Raw genomic sequence first — 9,597 nt, 5'->3', positions numbered from 1 at the left:
CCCTATGTGGACTGTCATAGGAAGCTAGCTAGTCTTTGTGACCCTGTGTTGAATTATATAGCAAGCTAGCATCTGTATGGCGACCGTATATTGACTGTAATAGAAAGCTGGCATCTTTATATAGACCCTATGTTGACTGTCATAGGAAGCTGGCATCTTTATATAGACCCTATGTTGACTGTAATAGAAAGCTGGCATCTTTATATATACCCTATGTTGACTGTCATAGAAAGCTGGCATCTTTATATAGACCCTATGTTGACTGTCATAGGAAGCTGGCATCTTTATATAGACCCTATGTTGACTGTCATAGGAAGCTGGCATCTTTATATAGACCCTATGTTGACTGTAATAGAAAGCTGGCATCTTTATATAGACCCTATGTTGACTGTAATAGAAAGCTGGCATCTTTATATAGACCCTATGTTGACTGTCATAGAAAGCTGGCATCTTTATATAGACCCTATGTTGACTGTCATAGGAAGTTCGCATCTTTATATAGACCCTTGGTTGACTGTCATAGGAAGCTAGCTTGTCTTTGTGACCCTTTGTTGAATGATATAGCAAGCTAGCGTCTGTATGTAGACGCTATATTGACTGTCATAGAAATCAGGCATCTATATATAGACCCTGTGTTGACTGTCATAGGTAGCTAGCTTGTCTTTGTGACCCTATGTTGAATGATATAGCAAACTAGCATCAGTATGCGGACCAAATGGTAACTCTTAAAGCAAGCTAGCATCTGTATATAGACCATAGGTTGGCTGTCATAGCAAACTAGCATCTGTACATGGACCCTATGTTGACTGTCGTAGCAAGCAAGCATCTGAATGTGGACCATATATAGAATGTCGTAGCAATCTAGCATATGTATGTGGACCCTATGTTGACTGTCATAGAAAGCATGCATCTGTATATGGACCCTATGTTGACTGTCATAGCAGGCTAGCATCTGTATGTGGACCCTATGTTGACTGTCAGATCAAGCTACATCTGTATATAGACCCTATGTTGACTGTCATAGCAAGAAAGCATCTGTATGTGGACCCTATGTTGACTGTCATAGCAAGCTACATCTGTATCTGGACCATATGTTGAATGTCATAGGAAGCTAGCATCTGTATATGGAGCCTATGTTCACTGTCGTAGCAAGCTAGCATCTGTATATGGACCCAGTTTTGACTATCATAGGAAGCTAGCATCTGTATATAGACTCTATGTTGACTGTCATATCAGGCTAGCATCTCTGTATATGAACCCTATGTTGTCATGCATAGCAAACTAGCGTCTGTATGTATATACACGCCATGTTGACTGTCATATCAAGCTAGCATCTGTATGTAGAGCCTATGTTGACTGTCATAGAACGCAAGCATCTTGATATAGACTCTATGTTGACAGCATTTGACTGTAACAGGAAGATATCATGTCTATGTGACCCTATGTTGAATCTATAGCAAGATAGCATCTATATGAAGACCCAATTGTAACTCTTATAACAAGCTAGCATCTATATATTGTCTATATGTTGACTGTCATAGCAAGCTAGCATCTGTATCTGCACCCTATGTTGACTGTCATAGCAGGCTAGCATCTTTTTATGGATGGCATAGCTAGATACATCTGTATATGGACCCAATATTGACTCTCGTAGCATGCTAGCATCTGTAAATGGACCCTATGTTGACTGTCATAACAAGCTAACATCTGTATATGTTGACTGTCATAACAAGCTAGCATCTGTATATGGACCCTATGTTGACTGTCATAGCAAGCTAGCATCTGTATAAAGACTATACGTTGATTGTAATAGTAAGCTAGCATCTGTATATAGACCATATGTTGACTGTCATTGTAATCCAGCATTTGTATGTGGACCCTCTGTTGACTGTCATAGGAACCTAGCATGTCTTTGTGATCCAATGTTGAAGCTATAGCATGCTAGCATATATATATATATATATATATATATATATATATATATATATATATATATATATATATATATATATATATATATATATAGACCCTATGTTGACTGTCATAGCAAGCGAGCATCTGTATATGGACCCTATGTTGACTGTCATAGCAAGATAGCATCTGTATATGGACCCTTTTTTAGATTGTCAGAGCAAGCTAGCATCTGTATCCGGGCCCTATGTTGACTGTCATAGCAGGCTAGCATCTTTTTATGGACCCTATATTGACTGTCGTAGCAAGCTAACACCTGTTTGTGTACCCGATATTGACTGTCATAGCAAACTACCATCTGTATATAGACCCTATGTTGACTGTCATATAAAACTAGCATCTATATATGGACCCTATGTCGATTGTCATAGCAAGCTAGCATCTGTATAAAGACCCTATGATGACTGTCATAGTAAGCTAGCATCTGTATGTAGATCTTATGTTGACTGTCAAAGCAAGCTAGCATCTGTATATGGACCCTATGTTGACTGTCATATCAAGCTAGCATTTGTATAAAGGCCCTATGTTTACTGTCATAGGAAGCTAGCTCCTATGATGACTGTCATAGTAAGCTAGCATCTGTATGTAGATCCTATGTTGACTGTCAAAGCAAGCTAGCATCTGTATATGGACCCTATGTTGACTGTCATATCAAGCTAGCATTTGTATAAAGGCCCTATGTTTACTGTCATAGGAAGCTAGCATCTGTATGTGGCTCTATGTGGACTGTCATAGAAAGCAAGCATATTTATATAGACCCTATGTGGACTGTCATAGAAAGTAAGAATCTTTATATAGACCCTATGTTGACTCTCATAGGAAGCTATCATCGTTTTATAGATCCTAATTTGACTGTCATAGGAAGATAGCTTGTCTTTGTGACCCTATGTTGAATCTATAGCAATATAGCATCTGTATGTGGACCCAATGGTAATATATATATATATATATATATATATATATATATATATATATATATATATATATATATATATATATATATATATACCTTATGTTGACTGTCATAGCAAGCTAGCATCTGTAGATGGACCATATGTTGACTTTCGTATCAAGCTAGCATCTTTATATGGACCCTATGTTGACTGTCATAGCAGGCTAGCATTTTTATATGGACCCTATATTAACTGTCGTAGCAGGCAAGCATCTGTATGTGGACCCTATATTGACTATCGTAGCTGCCTAGCATCTGTATATGGACTCTATGCTGACTGTCATAGCAAGCCACATCTATATATGGACCCTATTTTGACTGTCGTAGCAAGCTAGCATCCGTATGTTGACCCTATGTTGACTGTGATAAAAAAGTAGCATCTGTATGTAAACCCTATATTGAGTGTCATAACAAGCTAGCATATATATATGGACCCTATATCGACTGTCATAGGAAGCTTGCATCTGTATATGAACGCTATGTTGAATGTTAAGGCAAGCTAGTATCGGTATACGGACCATATATTAACTGTTATTGGAATATGGCATATGTATGTGGACCCTATGTCAACTATTACATTTATCTTGCATCTGTTATGTGGACCCCATTGTTGACCAGTCTAGAAAACTATCATCTGTTATATGGGCCATATACTAGCTGTTATGGAAGGCTAGACTCAAAATTTGGACCCTATGTTCACTGTTATGGGAGGGTAGCCTCTGCATTTGGGCCGTATGGCGATTTAAATACCTTGTCTATATATAGAGATCTGTAAGCAGGAAACAACATTAAAACTGGCTCAATTTGTGAATAAAATTGTCATTAGTTTCAGAACGATAGGTCTTTTTAACTAATTTCACTTGATGTAGCTTCACATGCACTAAGGAATATACTGGCAAACAAAGATCCATAACAAAGAATACATTCGGAATATTTTGGTATAGTTTCCGGATAGATGTGAAAATTACAGTACAATTTAGGATACTATTTTAGGATTAATACGCTGTAAATTATTTTTCTTTCACTTTGTTTGATTTTATATTTTAAGGAAATAAGTTTATATTTTAGAAAATTGAATGCTTGTTGTGTTGTCCTTGTCATGTTTCATAGGATAAGCCCCTCATAGGATAATTCCCTAAACGTAATACTAATGATCAACCACGATAAAGCTGGTTACTCGACATAATGAACAGGTCAAATGATTGTTCAAACATTTTCCATAAATCTTTGATAACCTAGCAGTTTCTTTTTGGTTTTCATTTGATTATTGTTATAAACATGCAAAATTAAAGATGTAGCTTTGATCATTTGGTAAAATTTCATATGCTAAATAAATTTTATATGGAAATATTTTACTCTCTCGTATAAAATGTATAAGAATGTTATTTACTTGGCTAAAGTCATTTACCTTTGAATATATAGTTTTGAAGTATCCGCTTTTCCAGTCGAAAAGGGTTGGTTATCCCTTTCCATATCAAAGCGCGAGGCTCCCTATAGAATGGAGTGTATTACCTCTTCAGATGAAATATCGAGGCTTCACTCTACAAATAAGCGGATTACTTCTTCCTATAGAATGGAGTGTATTACCTCTTCAGATGAAATATCGAGGCTTCACTCTACAAATAAGCGGATTACTTCTTCCTATAGAATGGAGTGTATTACCTCTTCAGATGAAATATCGAGGCTTCACTCTATAAATAAGCGGATTACTTCTTCCTATAGAATGGAGTGTATTACCTCTTCAGATGAAATATCGAGGCTTCACTCTATAAATAAGCGGATTACTTCTTCCTATAGAATGGAGTGTATTACCTCTTCAGATGAAATATCGAGGCTTCACTCTACAAATAAGCGGATTACTTCTTCCTATAGAATGGAGTGTATTACCTCTTCAGATGAAATATCGAGGCTTCACTCTACAAATAAGCGGATTACTTCTTCCTATAGAATGGAGTGTATTACCTCTTCAGATGAAATATCGAGGCTTCACTCTACAAATAAGCGGATTACTTCTTCCTATAGAATGGAGTGTATTACCTCTTCAGATGAAATATCGAGGCTTCACTCTACAAATAAGCGGATTACTTCTTCCTATAGAATGGAGTGTATTACCTCTTCAGATGAAATATCGAGGCTTCACTCTACAAATAAGCGGATTACTTCTTCCTATAGAATGGAGTGTATTACCTCTTCAGATGAAATATCGAGGCTTCACTCTATAAATAAGCGGATTACTTCTTCCTATAGAATGGAGTGTATTACCTCTTCAGATGAAATATCGAGGCTTCACTCTACAAATAAGCGGATTACTTCTTCCTATAGAATGGAGTGTATTACCTCTTCAGATGAAATATCGAGGCTTCACTCTATAAATAAGCGGATTACTTCTTTCCAGCTCAACGGGCGAGTCGCCTTATAAAATGGTGCAAATCGCCTCTTTCCAGCTCAACGGGCGATTCGCCTTATAAAATGGTGCAAATCGCCTCTTTCCAGCTCAACGGGCGAGTCGCCTTATAAAATGGTGCAAATCGCCTCTTTTCAGATTAAAGGGCGAAACTACACTATAAAATGGAGCTGCCTATCCCTTTCCAGCTTAAAGTGGGGCTACACAATAACAAATAGTCTCAGCAGCTTATCCCTTTCCAGCTTAAAGTGTGAGGCTCCGCTTTATAAGTTTCCTGCTTAAGAAGGAGCGACTTAGCCCATTCTTCTGTCTGAATTTGGCTCCCATTGAGGAAACGTGTTCCTCTGATCGGCTGTTAAACATTCGCAACTACCAGACACAGTGATTCGAAGGTGAAGCTAAACACTTAATTGACCACCTACTAATCTTAATTGGTTATAGTGTGTAAATAATTAGCTTTCTGTTCAGTACACATCAGGATTGACTAATAGATGTATTTGCTTAGTACGGTAATGTCATTAAGCTTTACACTCTCCAACAATATCGATGATTGGTCATACAGCTTCACACACTCCATCAATATCGATTGGTCATACAGCGTCACACACTCGATCAATATCGATTAGTCATACAGCTTTACACACTCCATCAATATCGATTGGTCATACAGCTTCACTCACTCCATCAATATCGATTGGTCATACAGCTTCACACTCCATCAATATCGACTGGTCATACAGCTTCACACACTCCATAGTAGTAATAGGGGATACTTTACGGACAATGGGAATTAGCATTACAGGGACCCCTGGGTCAGATTACGGACAATGGAAATTTAACATGGCGAAAAATCGTGGGTCAGATTACGGACAAGGGGAATTAACATGGGAATAAATCGGGGGACAATCTACGGACAAGGGGAATTTAACATGGGATTTTTTAAAAAAAAATTTTAAAAAAAAAAGGGGTAGGCAATTCAAAGACTATCTCTTTTCGAGAAATATGGCTGGCCCTGAAAAGGGCCTTTGGTTTATGTTAATATTCCCTTAACATAAAGGGCATTTGCGACATCTTCTTTTCCTCAAACTTCGTCTTACAGCAGGGCCATACATCAGAGTCCTCTTGAGGCAACCTTGTCTCTCTATATAGACTCTTCTTATCCACAGACTGCTGTTGGTCCTGTAGACAACGGTCCACTTGGATCGGACATACATGAGCATGTCCGTCCTGAACATCATTGTTGACACAAGGGTTGAAGATTCAACGTCGGTCCACATGTTGAGGCTCCGAGAATAGGTGAATCAATGTAGTGAACTGCGCTTATTTATAGGGACAGAAAGGATTGAAACGGATTGAGTTCATTCACCAATCCGAACACGCGTTACAGAATTCAGTCAGCCCGCATCCAATCCGAAGAGAGCAGTCTGTGACGTCACGTAGTCAATATAGATTCGCTAGCGCTTGTGTGCAGTCAATCTATGCGATAGTGATTCAACATGACGGAAACTCAGAAAACGATCCAGTGGGGTGCACCAGCAGGGGAGACCGCCCAAGGGAACCCGGACTTACTTTCAGAAGAGGTGAATTGGGATTTTGTGGATTTTCTCTCCTCGCAAGAATTTGTTCCGGAACCTTCGTTACCTTCTTCATTACCGCAAGTGGAGAATTTTAGACAGAGACAGAAAGAAGAATTGGAGAAATTTATACAACGACAAAAGGAAGCGGAACAGGCTTTTCTCCTACAGCAACAGCAACAGCAAGAAGAAGAGGTAAGAAAAAAACAACAGCAAGAAGAAGTAGCAGCAAAGAAACAAGAGGGTGAAAATCAAACGGTCACGGTACTGTTGGACATTTTAGCGGAGTTAAGAAGTCTGAAACAAATGTATCAGACTTCTTTATCACGACCGAAGAGAATACGACCTTCCCGAGCCAAACATGTCAACCCTGTGACTAAGCCTACCGTACCACCCTTAGTGATTTCAACCCAATCATCATCATCATTACGCAGTCCAGAAGTAGGCCTTGGCCGTGGCAAAGGTTTAAGGCAGTTAAAATTGATTGCTTAAACTCACCCCCCTACACCCAAAAAAGGCCCTTTTCAAGGCCACCCACATTTCTCGAAAAGAAATACAATTTCAATTTGCCAATAACTCAAAAAAACTCACCCATGTTACCCTTATAGTACGTCTCTGTGTATGAGTTCGTGAGTGTAGCTTCTTATTTTAAAATCAAAACTCAAAGACACTTACCTTATATCATTCATTTATTCTTTTCTCCATTTTTTTACAATCCAATTCACAATTCACACCACAACACTTTAATTAAAAGTTCATTGATTTCTTCTTTTCTCCTTGTTTAGTCTCTCTGTTTTTTGAATTTCTTCACCGTCACACTCTTTTCCTCTTCTTCTTCCTCCTCGCTTTCTTCCCTTCTTCTTTTTTTCTCCTGTTTCTTTTTCTTCACCTGTCTTCTTTCTTCCTCAGAAGAATCCCTCTCTTTTTCTTCTGAAGAATTCCTCTTTTCTTCTGACTCCTCTTGTTTCTTTTTTGGGCAATCTGGAGACCAATGTCCTTTTTCTTGACAATAATAACAGGTATCTTGACTTTTGTCTTTTTTAGTCCCTGTTTTTGTTCTTTTTTGACGGTCTGGACACTCTGAAGACCAATGCCCTTTCTTCTGACAGATATAGCAAGTATCTTGACTTTTATCTCTAAAGGAAGGAGAGTAGTCCGTCGGCTGGTCTGAAGAGAATTTTCTAATGACCCCTCGCAAAGCTCTGACGAAACGTTCCATCTGGTTAGTCTCTTCCATCGTTGTGCTCGGCTTGAGAGTGAAATGAATAGTGAAAGGACAAGACACACACCCTTTTATATACGCTGGTCTGCTATGACTATAAAGTAGTTTATGGTGTTTGAACTTGAGTCATTTGACTTTTTGTTTTCAAGATGAAACGATCCCATTCATTCGAGAAGAAAGAAGAAGAAAGTAAGAGGCAGAAACGTGATCTATCGCCTCGTACCAGGGCTGAAATCTTGGCACAAATTCATGCCAGTGATTTTGAAGAGGACATGAGTGAACCAGAATCCGAAACCTCTAAACCAAGTTAACCCTGAAAAGTACTATTCCATTCGAGAGACGGAAAAGCGCTCCTCTAGAAAATTTAGAACCACGGCTTACAAATACACGGTGAAGTTTAAAGATTTCAAGGCTGAAGTGCCGTTAGAGAAAGCAGAAGTGTTCATCACCGAGGTGTGGGATTCTTTGCTCACCTCACTCAAGCGACAATGTCAACCCAAAGAAGACGATCGCTTGAGACTTTCCATACAACACGACGGTTTGAAATCCCCTGTTTGGATCGAGTTTAGCACCCCTGCAGAATTAACTGCTTCCAAAGTCATGGACAAGATTCAACACGTACAACAATCTAATGATCAGTTTGACATCACCGATGGTAAAGCCACACTGGACATGACCCACGTATCTCCTCCTCAAGGGACTGGACGCAAAAAGATGTTATTGGTGGACGACCTTCGCAACACCAAAAAGAGTCTCGTCCGAATTAACAACCCTCAAGACCAGATGTGTTTAGCCCGTGCCATCGTGGTGGGACGAACCTATGCCAACAAGAACAACACGGTAGAATGGAAAAGAACCTGGGACACTATTCAACATTCCGACCGAGCCAAACAACGAAACGAAGCAGAACTCCTGTTACAACAAGCCGGACTGCCCAAAGACACACCCTGCGGCATTCCTGAGATGCAAAAATTGCAAGATGTCCTAGCTCCACGATACACCTTGAAAGTGCACCCTCAAGAAATGCGAGGACCTCTATTGTTTCGAGGCCAAGATTTTAAGGACGGAAAATACATTCATGTTTATCATCACGATGACCATTTCGATACCATTACCAGTATCACCGGATTCCTGGGATACGGTTATTACTGTGAGAAATGTGACTATGGTTATAATAATCGAGAGCAACACAAACATTGTGGATGGAAATGCTCAGGATGTTTGGCCTCTCCACCCTGTCTGAGCGAAGAACCAGTGCCTTGTTCCACTTGTCTGCGCACGTTTGTCAGCCCTACCTGTTACCAACAACATTTGAAGACGCAAGGTTCACAGAAGAAATGCGCTTGTCAACTCCTGAGATTGTGCCCTACGTGTGGACAAGGCATACGTAGCAATAATACCAAGGCACACGTATGTTCAGGAAAGAAAAAATGTCACATTTGTCACCACATCGTGGACTTGGAACACGAATGTT

The sequence above is a fragment of the Sinohyriopsis cumingii genome, chromosome 17 (assembly GCF_028554795.1).
Source record: "Sinohyriopsis cumingii isolate HCF-2022 chromosome 17, ASM2855479v2, whole genome shotgun sequence".
NCBI lineage: Eukaryota > Metazoa > Mollusca > Bivalvia > Unionida > Unionidae > Sinohyriopsis > Sinohyriopsis cumingii.
This window is presented reverse-complemented; position numbering follows the sequence as displayed.